This window comes from Trichosurus vulpecula, chromosome 3 (assembly GCF_011100635.1).
Source record: "Trichosurus vulpecula isolate mTriVul1 chromosome 3, mTriVul1.pri, whole genome shotgun sequence".
NCBI classification, from domain to species: domain Eukaryota; kingdom Metazoa; phylum Chordata; class Mammalia; order Diprotodontia; family Phalangeridae; genus Trichosurus; species Trichosurus vulpecula.
The window spans coordinates 323,833,411-323,852,053 of NC_050575.1; the positions used below are offsets into that span (position 1 = coordinate 323,833,411).

At 39.1% G+C, this 18,643-nt stretch overlaps 1 protein-coding gene across 1 annotated transcript in view; it reads left to right on the forward strand.

Moving 5' to 3' along the window:
• Positions 1-510: 510 nt before the first annotated feature.
• Positions 511-18,643, forward strand: part of PELI1 (pellino E3 ubiquitin protein ligase 1) — an 82,762-nt gene continuing 64,629 nt past the window's right edge. The window contains exon 1 of the mRNA XM_036751924.1: positions 511-963. The gene's annotated coding sequence lies outside the window, so the exon portion shown is untranslated. The remainder of the gene's footprint in view (positions 964-18,643) is intronic.

The following is an 18,643-nucleotide window of genomic DNA, read 5'->3' on the forward strand; positions in this document are numbered from 1 at the left end:
GAGAAGAGAGAGGGATTCGTGGGGTGGGACAAGAAAGCCCTGGGTAACGCGGAGAGATCCAAGGACAGGAGCCCCTGGTGGGGTCTGGAGCAGCGTGGCTTCCCCAAGAAATCGTTCGTGGGGGAACTAGGGGATGGGCGAGTAAAAGAGGACAAAGAATTGCCGGGTGGAGTCCTCAACCTTCCCAGAAAAAAAAAAATACAACGAAAAAAACAAAAACAAGAGGGGCCTTGTCTCCCTCAACAACACTCCAGAACATCCCTTCTCCGCTAGTGTGTCTGTGGCCATGGAAACGGGAGGGGACGGCCCTAGCGCGGGCAAGCATGCGCAGTAGGACAAAGTGGCGCGGGTTGTGTGAGGTGAAGCTTCCCCTCCAGGTTCCCCCTCCTTCCGCTTGAGAACTACAACTCCCAAGAGGCCTGTGGGCTGCGGCGCGGCTCCTTTTCTCCTCCTCCTTCTACCCTCCTCCTCCCCAGCTCTTAACCCTTCCCCCTCCCCCCCCCCCCCCCCGCTTCCTATTCTCCTCCCTCCTTCCCCCGCGCGTCTCCTCCCCTCTCTTTCGCTGTGTGTCACTGACCCAGAGGCAGGGTGAGGCGGAGGGGGGACCGTGGGGGCGCCGCCGCCGCTGCGCTGCTCGGGTTCGCGGTGCGTGCGTTCTCTTCCCCCGCCGGGATCGCCCCCACGCCAGGGGGCTCCGGAGCCTCCGCGCTTTTTCTTCTCTCCCTCGCGTCTCTCCTGCTGTCTGCAGCCGATCTCCGTCGCTCCAGTTCCGGGGCCAACTTCTCGTCGGTCCGCGCTCGCCGGGCTCCAGAGAAGCCCGCGGCGGCGGCTGGAAGGACTCCGCAGCTTCCGTCGAGTCTCTCGCTTCACCGCACCGCCCCCCCCCCCCCCCCCGAGCTCCTCTTTCTCTCCGTGTCGGTGGAGGGGCTGTGAGGGATCCCAGTCACCCACGGAGATCGCCCGGTGAGTATCGCGACTGTCGGGAGGCTGCTCGCGCGCTCCTCTGAAGGGGGAGGACGGACGCTGTATGTTGGGGGGGGGGGGGGGGGGTGTTAGGGAAAGGTTTTGTTTGGAGGAGGTGGGAGAGGAAGACTCCAACTTCCCCTCGACTCTTGCTGCGTTTTCCTGGGTTTATTTCCACCCCCACCCCCCAATCTACGGCCCCCCAGAACGAAGGAGCCCCGGCTAAAGCACAGTTTCCTTCTCCTCTCCATCCCGAGCCCTGGGAAGAAAGAGGAAGTGCCTTTGTCCTGGAGCTGCCTGGCCCCGGACCCTGGTCTCCCCCCGCCCCGACCCCGCGCGGACCCCGGCCGGGAGGGGGGAGGGGGCGAGCATCCGCCAACTCTCTGCTTCTCTTCCCCCCCCATCCCCCTTCCCCGCCCCCTCACCTTAGCTCTCCTGGCTCGGGGCCTTGTGTTTTCTTGCCGAAGAAGCCGGCCCGAGTGGGCAAAGAGGGGGAAACAAAAGGGAGAGAAAGGATTGTGGAGTTGGGGGGTGGAGGGGCTCGCGGGTGTTTCTTTTGTGGTTATTGGATAAGTTCTTTTTTTTTCTCCTTCCCCTTACATAACGCCGACTCCCAACTTAGTAATTTTTTTTTATTATTGTTATGATTATTGTCATTATCTCAGCGTGTCTCTCGGGCCTCCTTTCATCTCTGGATCTCAGAACACTTTACAAATACTAATTAATTAAGCCTCCTAGCACCCCTGTGGGGGAAGTCTATAGACCCGTTTTGTAGGTGGGTATATTGAGGCTCTGGAGAAGCCCTGTAATTGATGAGTTGCGTGAAACTTGTGTTGGTGTCTGGAGAAATCTCATTGTACTTAACGCGAAATAATTCAGTTCTCAGGAGGTCCCTGGGATGAAGGTAAATATACCTACTTTACTTGTAGGTCAGCTGAAGTCTATTAGTCTTGGTAATTGTTGGGTAGTTAAAACAATGCTACCGCTTATAAAGACTTGGCTCTTAACACCAGAGAGGGTTTCTTCACTAATACTTTCTTGGTTGAGACTTAGAGAACTGTTGTGAGCCATATACTTGTTTTTGGTGGGCAGCCTAATTTTTTTTTTAAGGTTTCTGTAGAAAACTTGAGTTAGATCTTTAAACAAATTTTAATACCTCCCCAAACTCAAATGCACTTTTTAGCCATTCAACAAAAATATGTTTGTAAATATTATAGAAGGCCTGTTTAAGCAAGGTACTGTACTTCTCGTTGAATACTTAAAGGTCAGCTACCTGGTCTTGTTCAAAGTGTTCACTTTTTCCTACGCTGCAAAGTATTGTCATTTGGTTGCATAGCAGTTGAACATTTGTTTCAAAAAGTGACCAAAAAACATGGTGCGAACTTCTAAAAATTCTGGACTTTTAAAGACACTGTCGTATGTTCTGTTCTAGTTCGTAATGCCCCTTTTTTGTTTTTTTATTTCTTTCAGATAAGACATTTTGTTTTCTTAGGATGGCTAGATGTATATCTCCAGAACGTTATGTTCCGTTGTACAAATAGTTTTTCTTGTGTTTTTTTTTAATAGTTTGTATTCATCTGCGCAGCTTGATCTTGTCCGGCGTCTTAAGCTGGTCTGTGGATGCTTATGATTGTTTTTAGCCTGTTCATGAGTTCATTTTTATTTTGGTAGTTGAGCAAGTTGAAAGCTACCAGAAATGTCTTTAAATTTAATGCATTATCTCTGTGGCTTGTTTCCTGTTTCTGTAAATAATTATCACTATCACAATAACAGATGTAAAGAAGTACTTCATAGCAAATTAAGGAAAGTAATTGTTATTTGCATAGGTGTCCCCATTTGTAGGGTGCTGCTGTAAATTATGTTTCAGCCTGTTGCCCCTCATACCAAACTTATGCATTGACTGATGGTGTCTAAAAGTAAAAGTGAGTCATTGGGAGATCTACAAAGAGAGAATTATCAAAATAACAAACTGCATCCCTTTCCCTGCTCTAGTTAGATCTTGGATTAAAAACAAACAAAATAGGACTTTGGGTGTGGGAAGAAAGTAGCATTTGTGAAACCTTGTGCTGAATAAGTATAATGTGCCTTCTAAGAAATTTACCCCTTTTTTAAAGAATTAAGTGTGCCATTCAGATATATTTAAGAGCAATGGAATTAACGTAAAATGGAATGTTGTCTTGATGCTAACATTTATTTTGACATGCAAAATGAGATAGAAGTGTATTGCCCCAATAGAAACATATTTATTTTGGGTCCCTCCCCTTCCTTAACATCATCAGTTAAGTGGTCATACTTTCTGTTGGTTGACATTTACATAGCTCTGTGGCAGATTAGCAAATGAGATTTATCATGGACCCTTTGTACTTTAAAGAAGCTATTTGAACTTTCTCTTTACTCAGTCACTGGTGTCCAAAGTCAAGAAGCAGCATTGACTAGGGGAGCCTGTCTTTGCACATTCCTCAGCTTCTGTCCTTTAACCTCTGGATTCATAGCTACACTGACAAAAGGGTCTAAAGGAATGAGAGGAAAATACATGTGGAAGAATTGGGTCAGACACTGTTAAATACTACCAAAGCTGTTTTGTGAGTATGTTTCAACTTCCATTCAGCTTGTCAGAAATATGTGTATGCTGAGTATATACTGTCATGTGAAGAATATTCTAGATTGTGATAGTTTAAGTGATGAGCAGTTGTATTTTATGAACAATCATTGTTTTCAAGCTGACATTAAGTTTTGATAGCTGGTAAAATAGACAAAGCCTGAAGGACAGGTTCGTAACTTATTCACACAGATAACTACTGAAGCATAGCACAGATCCATACATGTACGTGTGTGTGTTCCTTGTCATAATAGTGTGATGAGGTTTTTTTTAAAAAGTGAGAGAGTTCTGGACTTAGCCTTAGAGTCAGAAGACATGAATTCAAGTCCTGCCTGGGAATTTTTTTTATAAGCTTTGTGAAACTAGATGTCACTTAAACTCATCAAAATCAGTTTTATTACTTGTAAAATGGGAATACCTCACAGTTGTTTTGGGAGGAAAGCACCTTGTAAACTTTCAAGCACTTCTAAATGTGAACTATCATGAAGTTATTTTCTTTTACATTTTCATTATAAAATTTTCAAAAAATCATTTTGGAATATGAAAGAAGGTAATAGGATTTTGTTGAGGGTTTCTTTTGAGAAATTACTCCCAAAGTGGAAGTTAATTAATATTTTTTTAATTGGGGGAAGCAATAGCAAAAAAAAGTTTTGAGGTCAATCTGAGAAAAGGAGAAAGGGAAAACAGTATTGTTGCTGGTAGAAAATCATGATTTTTTAATTCTCAAAATAATAAAGATTTCCTTAAATTATTTATTTTAAGCAAAATGTCTTTCTAAATCTCCAAACTATTTATAACTGAATAAGGTTGATAGCATTCTGAATTAAGACCCACAAAGTAATTTCTATGGAACACTTTAGTACAAGCCACATTTGTTGAGATTACATTCTTTTGCTTAGCATTTTATACTTTGCTGCTGCAGAGCCAGCAAAAAATTTTTCAGGTCACCTATAATTGTATCACACATCAAAACTAAATAGAAATAATAATTTCTAGGTTTGGGACTTCTGGTGTTTCATTTTTTCCTAGTTTGAACTCTGGGGCAAAATAATTCTCTAAACTGATTTTATATTAGGCCTCTAGAAGAAATAAGAGTCACTGATGTGGGTAGGATTTTCAGGACCTGCCACTAACTTTTTTTGTTATTTTGGGCAGGACACATCACTTCTCTGAATATTATATATTATGCATGATCTTACTCAATATTCATGCCTAAAATGCTATTTATCTGGCACACTAGTATAGTAAGTTAAAGCTTTCAGATATTTGTTGTTTGAATAAATTTCCAAGCAAGATACTGTTACATGATGCTATTAGGTTTAATAAAACTTTAGTTTGAAAGACCTGGGTTCACATCTAATCTCTCATATTTACCAGCTATTTGGCAACCTCAGCTTCTTTATTTGTAAAAAACAGGGTAGTGATAAATTTATAACTGCCTACCTCACAGATCTTTGAGGCTCAAGTGAGATAATGTATATGAAGCACTTTGCAAACTTTGAAGCACTGTATGAATGTCAGCTGTTAGCATTTCTTCAAGGAATGTGAGCATTTACAAGGTTTCTCTACAGTGACATTGATTATTATTAATAGCAAGTTATCTATAACATTTGATTGAAACCTTTCATTTAACATAGCTGCCTACAGAAATAAACTAAGAACAAAGACAGTAATATAGGATAACATTGAAATGAATTGTAAATTCCAAGAATTGGAAGAATCTGATTTTTTTCCAGATGCCACGATGCTTTGCCTGCTGTCATCAATACTAGGACAAGTTAATAAAAGAGCTATGTCTACGTAGTATTAACTCCTGTAATAGTCCTACATCACAAAAAAATCATTTTTAAAAGGAAAACTGATATTGATGACTACAATTGGGGGAAAACTGTGACATCCATCAGCATTATCCAGCTAAGCTAAACATTTGGAATATGATTTTTTAAAAAAATCTAAAATTCAACACATGCAGCTTCAGTGAAAATTAATTGACTTCCTTTTTCAGTGAATTTGTAGCCAATTTTTCTTTTGTAATCTGCCTCCTAAGTTGCTAATTCTAAAAATGTTAGTTCCCCACATTATCCACTACAACTTTTTGTTGTTGTTTATTTACTTACGGCTTTCCTCCCTGAACTAGGCTGTAGAATGCTTAGCTATTACTGACAATACATATAGTTGGTATAATACTTTGATTAGATCACAGCTAAATTTCAGTGACTAAAAAAGGCAAGTTTTTGTTAGGAGAAGGAATGCTACTTACAAAGATTTTTTTTTTAGAACAAACAAAATGTACAAATGAACATTGCCCTTGAGAGACTATAAGCTGCTCCCAAAAATGTTTCTGTTACTAAAAATGTGTTTAAGGATTCTCTTAAAATTGCTTTTAGAGCCAGCTTGGAACCACAGGAAAAAAAAAACTGGTCACATAGCTCCTTAGTGTTTTTAACTAAAGCTGGTAACAGTAACAAAATCACCTATTTCATCAGACATGACTGGAAAAACCCTTAGCTGTTTTCAAAAAATCAAATTTAGTGTCAAAGAATGAAGACCTCCACATGCTTAAAAGGCTTTTGCAGAAGAGAAGTTCCAAAACTATTTCAAGGGGAGGCAGCATTGTTGGAATAATGATTATTGTCTTGAAGTGTACAGAGTGATTGTCTTGAAGAGTACAACATTCTTTTGGATATATGACAATGATATGATTCTTAAAAATTGTATTGTCCTATGGCTACAGTCTGTAAAAATTCAAGTATGCAAAGCAAAGGCACTCCAGATAGATTTGTTATGTCATGAGTTTAAAGCCTGAAGAAATGGAACTTTCTCTAATTCATATGACCCTTTTCTTCTAAGTAGATATTTTACAGTATTATTCCAAAATTCTTGCGTTGATGTTGATATTTCCATTAGGTATCATAGTGATAGAGACAAAGGTTGGTTTCAGGTCTTTACACTATATCTATACCCTATTTCCAGATTTTTTTTAGTTAATTTGAGAATGTTTCTTGAAAAGAAACATTGTTGATTAGTGTTAGATGAATTGGACCCATTCCAGAAGTTTGAAAGCAATATGCCAGCACATACATACTCTGCTGCTTTTTATGTTTTTGTATTTTGCAAAGAAACTGGTTCACTCATAGAGTTTCCAACTTTTATTACTCAGGTCCCCATGATGTTTTTAAAATATTTTTTTCTACCCTAAAAAATTGAACTTATCAGTTGTACCATGTTACTTTGCCATTATTCAAGAAAGCCATCCTTTATCTTTTTTATTTATGTGTGTGTGTATAAATATACATATGTGAATAAAAAGTAATTTACCAAATAATATACCCGATTTAAAAGGAGGTTAATGAGATTTGGAATAGTTTGTGAAAACCAAACTGCACTAATGTCCTACAACAGTACTTCATTTTGGTAGGGAAATGACCCTGGATTTTAAAAGACAAGTACAAGGGAATGGAAGTGCTTATAGATTCTACCACCTGAAAACCTTTCAGGTATTGAACTAATAGTGGTGGTTTGTGTTTGTTGTTGAAAGACCAGCACAGTTGAGTTTGGAGAAGCACATTACCAAACATTGGCCAGGAAGTAGTAATTTTATTTTATTTTATTTTTTTGGTAACAGCAACTTTATGATCAAATCTAAATAGTATAGAATGAAGAATCCAATTATAATGAGAAATCAGTAAAATCTTTCCAATTTAGGTCAACATTTAATGTAGCTTCTATCTTAATCCTTTTCAATAATAGTAAGATTTTGCTTATAGTTGTTAGATGTAATGCTTAGAGTTCAGTTTACATGCTGCCTCAGTCTTACCTACTAATTGTGGAACCCTGGGCAAATCAGTTAACCTCCCTCAGCCTCAATTTCCTCATCTGTAAAATGAGGATAATACTATCTACCTCGAAGGATTGTTGTGAGGATCAAATGAGATGATATATGTAAGATGCTTTGCAAACTTGAATGCTAGCTGTTATTTAATTTGTGAGCTATAGGCTGAATTACTTAACATCCTTCGAACACTAGCCTAGTTAGCATGAAACACAGGACTTGTGTTCAATTCCTGGCTTTCCTGTTGGCTCCGAGAGACTAAACAATCAAGGTAACTTGTATGCTTTATTCATCTATGAAATAAAATAAAGAGTAGTACTTGTTTACAGTGGATTTTGAAATCCTGTAGGCAGTGATAGTGACAGTATTATATGGTGGCTCATTTTTAGAAAAGACTCGATATACCATAAGATAGCAGACTTCCAGACAAATCTGTTAGTAACTTGGATTTCCTGAAGTTATGTGACTAGATACTATCTTTATTACATATATCTTTATTACATATACTGAGGAAAGGAGTTGATGCTTTGCAAAAAATAATAATAATAAAGACACTGTATACTTTGTGTACTTAAGTATGTTGTTCATCATAAACCCTATTTGGGTACCCTCAGTTTTTAGCTGATTAAAAGTCTAGCTCAGGTGTCAGAGCTCTCTGGGATTTAATGTCAGATTCCGGGTGATTCTCTGCAGTCTGTCCATTAAACTCAAAGTATAATTTCATACCCTCTCCTCCTCTAGGTCACTTCTTGTAGCTTATGTTCTCTTCCTGTTGTCACCTTAACCATTACCTTTCCAGTGTGTTCCAGCTGCCACCTTTCTTATGTTGAGTGGATTTAGAGGTGACAGTGGAGATTTAGAGTTCTCCTTTGAGAGATTTAAAAATCATTAATCTTCAGTTTAATAGTTGTCTATAACACCAGAATACCTCTCCCTCCATTCTTCTCTTTGCAGTTCCTTTTATCTTTTCTTTTTCTTTTTGGGTCAGAAGTTTTTGTAAGAAGTATGCCCTCTATCAACTGCGTAACTGGCAGACATGTATTTGGGATATATAATTCATTTTTTGTTAATGATTTGAGAAATAGTCTATATAATATAGAAGGTGCTCTAATCTTGCTTCTCAGTGGAACTATACCTAAATAAACTAAGACAAAAGTACATTTGAATTAGCTGCCTGACTGAATTTCAGAGCTGGCTGTCATTTTTTGCTCTATTTGTCACCTTTTGTGCATAATGTTAGACATTTACTATCAATCTTAAATGGTAATCTGACCATGTAACAAGCTGCATGTGTCTGAACTGTTAAGTATCTATCTGTTTGATGTTTAGGGGCAAGAGGATAAAAATATCTGTATTATAGTGAAGTTTAACAGATGTTCCTAACCTTGCCTACTATGTGAGTGAATTATGAAATGATTAACATTGATTCTTTGCCAGCCAGTGGGTGCTCAGTCTAGTACCTCTTATGCCAGTTGATTCAAACTTAATTGTCTCTCAAAAAGATTACCTTGATTATGTTCATTAACACTACATTGGGTGAAGAGAAACAATTGGAGGTGCTTTGTTTGTTCTTCAAAACCTAAGTGCTGTATTTCTGGCTTCTGGCTGACAATATTCCTAAGTACTTTGTGTTCCTCTGGGTTTATGCCAGATTAAATGTACTGCGTGTACTGGAAACACCAAAAGCAGACTTTAATTTTAGACTACAGCTAACAATATCGATTTTTCTTCGAATTGTTCTTCCTACTGATCCTTTTAATTTACTATCAAAAGAAGACTGGCCTCTGTGTTAACAAAACTAGCTCACCAGAGCTTTGTGTGAGAAAACCTGTTGAATTTGTGGTTTTTGTAATGTAACACCTTAGCTCCAAGTTAGAAGCCATAGACTTGCAGGTTGGACTATCCTCCTTAAATGAAACCCTTTTTACTTAGTAGTGCATTATTCTCATTTTCATTAAAGAGAGGGTATGTCAGTTCCCCAGCTAAATGCTTATTTTCATCACCTGACCAAGAGCAACTTTGAAGAATTTTGAGGCCAGCTCACTCAGCTGATCAACATAGACCAGTTCTGTGACCTTAATGATCTCAGAAGTCTTTTGGCTTATGATTGATTCTTTTTCAGCAATGGAGAAGTTAGAGGCTTAATGAAAATGCTTATTTAGTTTTATTTTTTTTAGAAATAGTGTGTCTGAATTAATTTGTATCTATCTCAGTTTTTTGAATGCTAATTTTAAAGCATTTACCAGGAATTTGTCACTAAAGAATTTATAAAATTATTTGCACAAAAAGCATTTGCTAGGTTTCAGAAGTGAGTAGGCTGTTAGTGATTCAGTTTGCCCCCTCTGATTTCCCACCCACTTCTTAAATTGAAATCACCTCCTTCTTAACATCTAGTAGCCCTGAGTCATAGCCTCCACATCTTGGCAGAACTTCTAAAGAAGGATTGTCAAATGGAAAAGCTCGCATTGAAGTGAGATTTTCAGAAAACAAGCTGAATCATAGATGATTGATCATAGTGATACAAATTAGAGGTTATAGACTCACTAGTATTTTTGAAAATTCTTGCAGGTATATTTTTACCATAGGGCTTGTAAATGCTGAGAAGTTTCCTGTTAGTTCATTTTTTATAGTTTCTATCTTTAAGTGAAGTTTATTTTACAGTTTTTCTAGAGTAAGCTCTTCAGATACAATTACATATAGAAAATTCTTCCTGTCTCTTGGCATCCTCAATTTCTCGTATTCCTAAGCCCACAGTTTTGGATCAGGAAAGGAAACAAGCATTTATTAGGTGCCTACTATGTGCCAGGCACTTTTGAGTGCTTTGCAAATATTAGGTCATTTGATCCTCACAACAGCCTGGGGAGGTAGGTGTCATTATTATCTCCATTTTACACCTGAGGAAAACTGAAGCAGAGGTTAAGTGATTTACCCAAATGTTTAAGAAAGAATTTGAACTCGGGTCTTCCTGCCTCCAAATCCAGCTAATGTATTCACTATGCCACATAGTAGCAGTGGAATAAGATGTGCAGATAACCAAGCTTTGTATTTCATGTGATAGCATCACAGATAAATAGTAGAAGAAGTTCATATGAACCCTAATTCATAATTGAATGCAAACCTACAGCAGTGGGGTCATTAATGAGTCTATATGACGCCATTTTGTTGATAGGAGCAAGGTAGCTGAAAATATAATAAATAATTCTAGATCTAATCCTAGATTAATATTCACTTCTCTGAGAACCATTTTCTTCAGCAAAGCATGTAATTGGAGGAAACATCAATATCGATAATGAGTAACACTATAAAGTTTTACAGAGTGCTTTAAATACGTTGTTTCATTTGATCCTTGTGATAGCTTTTTGAAGTAGCTGAAGCAGAAAGGCATCCTGAGAGAGATAGGCAATGTGTACCAAGCAAGTCATACCATCATCACTACCTCAGCTGCCACCTCCTCTCACACACTGATAGAGATATTCCAGGCTCCATATCCATCATTGAGAGGACCAGCCTCTCTGAGAAAGGATCCTCCCCCTTTTCCTCCACCGACACCAGTGCTAATCAACCAGGAGTGGCAGGATCACCTCAGACCACCTGTCCTGTTTTCAGCTCACCATTTACAACTCTCCTCCTCCTCCTCCTCCTCTAGCTGTCAGCCTGGGAAGCAGGCCGTCTAGAAATGCCAACTGGCAGGAACCTGTGCAGGTACTGCACTCACTCTTCCTCAGGAGTCATGGCTACTGAAGACTTGGAAAATAAAGCCTTTACCACCAAAGTCCTTGGTGTGTGAAATGGTTCAACATCAGAAACAGGATTTTATCAGTGGAAATAACATTAAAGAATATGCATCACTTTCTGTTTTGCTGCTGTACCTTAAGAACCAGGGGACATTTCCAAAGGCCTTGGAAGCTGAAATCTTTCATATGTATTGTCTTCCTTATAACATGAGCTTCTTGACGGCAGAGACTGTTTTGTTCTTCTGTATCCCCAACACTTAGTATAGTGCTTCATTCTTAATAAAGGCTTTTTCATTCACTTAATTACTTAGACTACTTACCTCATCAAGTTGCTGTGAAGGAAGTGTGTAGCAAATCTTATAGTAATATATGAATATGAAATATTAACTAATATTTCATCCTTTTAAATTTTAGTACAAGCTCTTTAAAGCCCCAGATGATCTAAGACAAAAATCTCAGTTTGGTGAAGCACAAAATAAGAGTTTAAAAAAACCTGTTTCTAAAAGTCCCCAGATGCTGTTTTGTTTCCCATACTTGCAACTAAATTTGGTCTGTAGTTAACAGTATCCATAGTGTAGTCAGGATAAGTTTTCCTTCTCTAGGCTTCCTTTCCTTTCTAATGGGAGAAAGTTACTTACCAGAGAGGGTGTATCTCAGATTAGTGCCACCAAACAGGCAGCGTGGAGAAAGTAGGAAAAGTTGTAAGATCCATAACATGGTGTGCCTTTCATGTGTAGCAGTCCTGTTTTCTTATTTATTAATCTATACAATGGCATGGATATACAGTTTTAATGAAATAAAGTCCAATATGAATATTCTCTGTTGATTGTGAAAAATCCTTTTTCATGACTATTAACTGAAGTATCTTATTTTGGATTTGATAGAGTAGTAACCACTCTTGAATCTAGATAAAATTGTAAAATGCAGCAAAAATGGTGAGTTACATGACTGCCAAGTCTTTAGGGTAGGTGGTTTTATTTGGGGAGGTTGTGAGTTTTTGGTTTTTTTTTTTTGACAAATTAAATAACGAAGTATACTAGATCCTTCATGTAACATATTTTCTATAGCAAGGATGACTTCCTTAGATTTCATGGTACAGGAAGGAAAAGTTATTGGAAGCATAGTATCAGAGTGATCTTCTCTGTAGTATTTTCTCACCTAACATATCCTTAAGGTATATACTAGTCAGAGAGCATTATAATGAAGCTGCAGAGTATATCAGTGACATTTTTCTGGAACATATATACCATGATTTCCTTTGTTGACACTGACAAAGGCAAGCACAGTGTTTTGCATACAGTAATCTCAAATGTGTATTTAAAATATTACTTGGTAATTATTTCTTGATTCCCTAGGCCTTTCAGATTTGAGAGGCAAACATTTGACTATAAAGAACTAAGATTATTTGTGAAATAAACTTTTAAATGTTATAGCACTTAAATTTTAGCTGAAGCTGTTGGAGTGTCACTAGATATACAGTCAAGAGCAATTCATTTTGCCTGTCTTAAGGCGTAGCTTTTTTTCTGTGAAATAGGGTTAATAATTATTTTTTCTATACTGTTGCAAGAAAAGTAATACATAAAAAAGTGAGATATTTTATCCATTCAGGCTTCTTATATTTGAATTACAGTACACATGGTATTGAAGATATGTAATTTTCAGACATCAGCTCCCAACTGGCATTTATATAGTACTTTATGTGCACTGTTCGATCCTCGTTTTATTTGATATTCTCAACAACCCTATGAAATAATTACTATGAATGTTACTTTCCCAAGCAACCCATTATAGAGATGATGATAGGAGGGTTCAGAGAGGCAGTAAGCATTTGCCCACAGTCACTTAGTTAATTAACAAGTATGGGTAGGATTTAGACCTGCCTCTGTATTCTAGGTGAAGTTACAGAAAGATGAACTGAAAGTTTCTTTTCTTAGAGAACAAGAGAAACTGCTTCAAGATCTTTATGGAGGGTAAAAATTTTTATTGATAATTGTATAAGCTCAGTTCTTTTGAGTCTTCAATTAAAGGAAAAGCATTTAGCATGAAGTTCACACAGTCCATTCCAATGCATTGTGTATGGGGATGAGCCTGGTTTCTCAAGGGCTGCATCACAGGATTGTAGATTTAGAACTGGAAGAGACCTTTTATATCATAGATGAGGAAACTGAGGCTGAGAGAGTTTAAATGACTTGCCCAAGGCAGCACAGGTTGCTAGTACAGTGGTGGGAATTGAATGTCAACGGAGTATAGACTTTAATAGGTGCTACAATGCTGGAAAGGCTTCCAGTAATACCCCATCTAGCAACAAACAGCTTCTTGAGGACCAGTGTGCCTGGCTAAGTACATAAAGGCTGTCACCAGTAAGCTGGGGGCATTTAGTGATGAATTCTTTAACTGTGATAATCTATGAAGCAAAGAAAGACAAAATGACCTTAGGTCCTGGACAGCCCATTTTCTTATTTACATTTTTGACATTGGAGTAGTAGAAAAGGAACTAATGAGACTTACAACAAACTGTAAACATTAACTTAGCTGTTGATACTCTAAATGCAAAATCCTTGTACAGCAACCAACAAGTAGACATAAAAGAACAGAATCATTGTTCTTGAGATTGTCACTGTAAAAGCAAAGAGAAGACAAAAAGAAGTTGCTAGTAAATGTAAGGATGTTTTCCAGGTGCTTCATGGAGAGGTGAATGAATAAACTAGTAGAAGTGGCTTTCTTATTTGTCAGAAGGCAGCAAGAAACATACCTTCATGGTACATTTAGGCATCTTCTATTGCAGTGTTTGTGATAAGCATCTGCAAAAATACCACCATAATGGTAATTGCAGCTTATATACTAACTTCTGTCACACAGGATGAAGCGGTATGGAAAACTTAATAAAACCTTCCAAATTACATCAACATTTACTTTAATATTGGGTGACTTCCATGCAAGGTGGGCATAGGGAAGGAAAGTGAAAAATATTTTTGGAAAAGCATGGTTCATGAGTAAGAAACAAGAAATCAAAGGCTTCTGTTGAAGAAAAGTATTCATTATATCTAGGTATGCCTCTCCATTGACTCCTTCAACTTTAGAGATTGTGGTATTATATGTATGACTCAGAGTCATACAGTCTTTTATATAGGTGAGAGACCCAACTAAGTCAAATCATTCTGAAGGCACTCTAAGGATAAAACTCAAGGGACAATGAACAGATTAAAAGATGAAAACGTATCTCATAACTTCTATAACCAACTTCTCTATCTGTGATGAGAGAACTATCACATTTGAGCTCTAACATTATAGGCAAGCAGGCAGTAAGTATTTATTGAGGGCTTACTATGTGCAAAGTTCTGGGGATACAAGTAGAGGCCAAAAAAGACAAATTTCTGTACTCTCATACAATCTTATACGAAAAGACAGTACATAAAGGAGAGCTGGAAGTGGAGTGCATCTTGTAAGGCAGGGCTGTCCAAAATGTGGCTGCAATGCGATTTATGCGGCCTTCCTACAAGCATAGAAATTTACATAAATGCTTTAGTAAGTGAGGCTGAGCTACCACATAGCTCTCACTAAAATGGCAAATCAAAATATAGTGTCTATGGTTTCAATAAAAGCCTAAGGTTGGATAGCCCTGTTGTAAGGAATGAAGGTCCTGGGCTCAGGGGCAGTGTCAAAGTACAGAAAATCAGAAGCTCGGCCAGGACGAGGAAAAAAAAGTTGGATGGCCAGCCATAGTCCCTGATGTGCTACATGAGGAAATAGAAATGGCACTGAGGAAAAGATAGACAAAGAGCAGTTAGAATAGGCCAAGTATATACAAAGCCAGCCGAGTTTTGAGGGTATTGATAAGGCACACCTCATGAAATATGTTTGTAGAAGGGGGATACCAAAGACTTAGGGGGAAAAACGTTAAATCTTATTGGGTGAGGAGGGGGGATAACAATTGAGAATATCAACAACCATTGCTATATATGTATACCAGCCCTCCCCTACAGAATATTGATGAGAATAATCCATGTGTCCATTAAGCATTAAGGGCAAAAATGCTTGTGCAGATGAGGTTCTAGCTATTTGCAGTCACATGATTACTTTAAAGTGAGAATCCATAATGCTACATACTTACGTTTTGTTATTTGAAAGCATATGATTCAGTAGAGATTCATCTGGGTAACATATGTTGCCAAAGGTGTTTGTTTCTGGAGGGTCCAGCTTAGAGTTTGAATTAGAGTGCAGTTCCCTATACTTAAAGACCTCCAAATGTTTCAGTTCTACATACTGTTACATTGCACTAACTCCTCAAACAATGCAAAGCCTCCTAATTGAGATACATAATTACCCAAGAATCTAACCTATCTTCACAGGAAAAAACAAGTGGATAAAGAATAGCTATTGTCTAATCTATAATATGCAGAGACCTGACCAACCAACACATAGCTGGTTTATCAGTGCAAAATATCTTGAACACTTCAGTGATTCTGTAAGCAAGTCTTCTAATGGTACAGGCATCAGACAGTATCTTTGAAATTTTTCTCATTTTGTCATTGTATTTTTATACTAGCAATGTTTCATGCCAGCTCCAGCTAAAGCAGAAGTATAGTGCAGTAGAAAGAGGACTGGCTTTGGGGTCACAGGACCTGGATTTAAATCCTAGCTCTGCCACTAATGTAACTTTGAACCAGTCAGTTAGCCTCTCTGGACCTGAGTTCCCTCATCTATAAAATGAAAGGTCTTCATTCAGACTTCTGGGGGCCAAGATGGCAGAGAAAGCAGTAAATTACTGTAACTATCCCATATTCACCTCCAAACAACCATAAAATTGTGCCCCCACATAAATCCTGGAAGAAGAGAACCAGCAAAAGGATGAGACGAAACAGTTTTTCAGCCCAAGAAATTTGGCAGATTGATAAGAAAGGTCTTTCTCACTCTGGTAAAAGGGGAATACAGTCCAGGATAGGAAGCATCTCAGCATATCAGCAGCAAGCTCCACCTCAGCAAACCATGGGGAGACCCTGAGCCCTTCTGTGGTGAAGCAGGCAAACACCAACACCAGGACCACCCACATGCTTCAACATAGCCAGGGGAATGGGCAGACTCTAGCTCTGAAAACTACCACATGCTTCAGCATAGCCTTGGGCAAACAAGCAACCTCCAGCAGCCAGACTGCCATGTGCTTCTGTGTCACCCTGGGGAACACAGAAACACCTCACTGGCCTCGACATATAGCAGACATACCGGCGCTAGGACTCCCCCTTCCCCCAACTCAGCACCAGGTAAGCTGGCAGACCCCTATGGCCTCCAGCAACACCAGCCACCCCTCAGCACAGCATCAGACAGGAGCCTCGGGGTAACATCAGTGCAACACCAGGTAAATAGCCAGGGCCTGCAACCCATGGCACAAGAAGCCTAAGACATGGCCCCTTCCATCAAGGGAGCAAAGCTCAAATTTGAAAAAAAAGGAAAAAGGCCAAAAAAGATGAGCAAAAAAAGACAAAAAAAGAATCTGACCATAGAAAGTTTTATTATGGTAACAAGGAAGATCAAGACACAAACCCAGAAGAGAAAAACAGTGTCAAAACACCTAAGGGCAAACCCCAGGAAAAAAAACCAGCAGCGGTCTCAAGCTCAGAAGGAACTCGTGGAAGAGCTTAAAAATCATATAAGAGAGGTAAAAGAAAGTGGGAAAAGAGTAACGCAAAAGAATTATAAAAAAAAAGAAAAGAAAGAAACAGCCTGGAAAAAGAAAACAACTACTTAGAAAGTAGAATTGAACAATTGGAAAAGGAGATACAAAAATCCACTGAGGAAAACACTCGTGGGAGCAGAGCCAAGATGGCAGCTGGAAAGCAAGGACTTGCTTAAGCTCTCCCCCAGGTCCCTCCAAACACTTGCAAGAAATAGCTCTGAACAAATTCTAGAGCTGCAGAACCCACAGAATAGCAGAGGAAAGCAGGGCTCCAGCCCAGAACAGCCTGGATGGTCACTGGGAAGGGTCTATTGCATAGAATTGGGAGCAGAAGGGGGCAAAGCCCAGCATGGGCTGCGCCAGGACCAGCCAGACTGGGAGCCAGGCAAAACAGGCTGTAGGGCCCTGAATCATTGAGCTGTGGAAGTTACCAGACTTTTCAACCCACAACTGCCAAAAACAGCAGAGCAGCTTAGTGGAAAAACTGCTAGATTGGAGTGAGAGGAGTGCACGGTGGTCTCCAGCCCCAGGGGCAGTAGAGGTGGTGCACCTCTGCAGCTGCTTCCAGAGCTCCAGCTGTGGTTGCTTCCAGCCCCAGGCCCACCCTGTAGGAGGAATTAAGCCAAGGATCAGAGCTGGATTGCAGAGCCTGTTTTGCCCTGCTTGGATCTGGGTCACATTACTGTTTGGCAGTTCTTGGGGGAGGAGAAGTGCTGCTCTGGCAGAGCTTGCTGTGTAGAAGTAGCTCTGAAAACAGCAGCACAACCCCTCAAGCTTAGGACAAAGTACTCTCCACTCTACCAGCAATCATGCCCTGACGAAAAGCTCAAGGGTCAAGTAGTTGGCTGGGAACATGAACAGGCAGCAAAAGTGGACTCAGATTCAGACTCAGACTTTAGAATCATTTTTTGATAACAAAGAATATCAAAACATACAGCCAGAAGAAATCAAAGTCAAAGAGCCTACATCAAAAGCCTCCAAGAAAAATATGAATTGGTCTCAGGCCATGGAAGAGCTCAAAAAGGATTTGGAAAAGCAAGTAAGAGAATTAGTGAAAAAAATGGGAAGAGAAATGCGAGTGATGCAGGAAAACCATAAAAAACAAGTCAATGACTTGCTAAAGGAAACCCAAAAAATACTGAAGAAAATAACACCTTAAAAAATAGACTAACCCAAATGGCAAAACAGCTCCAAAAAGCCAATGAGAAGAATGCCTTCAAAGGCAGAATTAGCCAAATGGAAAAGGAGGTCCAAAAGACCACTGAAGAAAACACCACCTTAAAAATTATATTGGAGCAAGCGGAAGCTAGTAACTTCATGAGAAATCAAGATACTATAAAATAGAACCAAAGGAATGAAAAAATGGAAGACAATGTGAAATATCTCATTGGAAAAACCACTGACCTGGAAAATAGGTTCAGGAGAGATAATTTAAAAAATTATTGCACTACCTGAAAACCATGACCAAAATCGAGCCAAGACATCATCTTTCAAGAAATTATCAAGGAGAACTGCCCTGAATATTCTAGAGCCAGAGGGTAAAATAGAAATTGAAAGAATCCACCAATCACCTCTTGAAAAAGATCCCAAAAAGAAAACTCCTGGGAATATTGTCACCAAATTCCAGAGTTCCCAGGTCAAGGAGAAAATACTGCAAGCAGCCAGAAAGAAACAATTTGAGTATTGTAGAAATACAATCAGGATAATACAAGATCTAGCAGCTTCTACATTAATGGATCGAAGGGCTTGGAATATGATATTCTGGAGGTCAAAGGAGTTAGGATTAAAACCAAGAATCATGAGAGTTATAAACCGGGAGCAGTCTAAATGAGGCAAATTTCCAA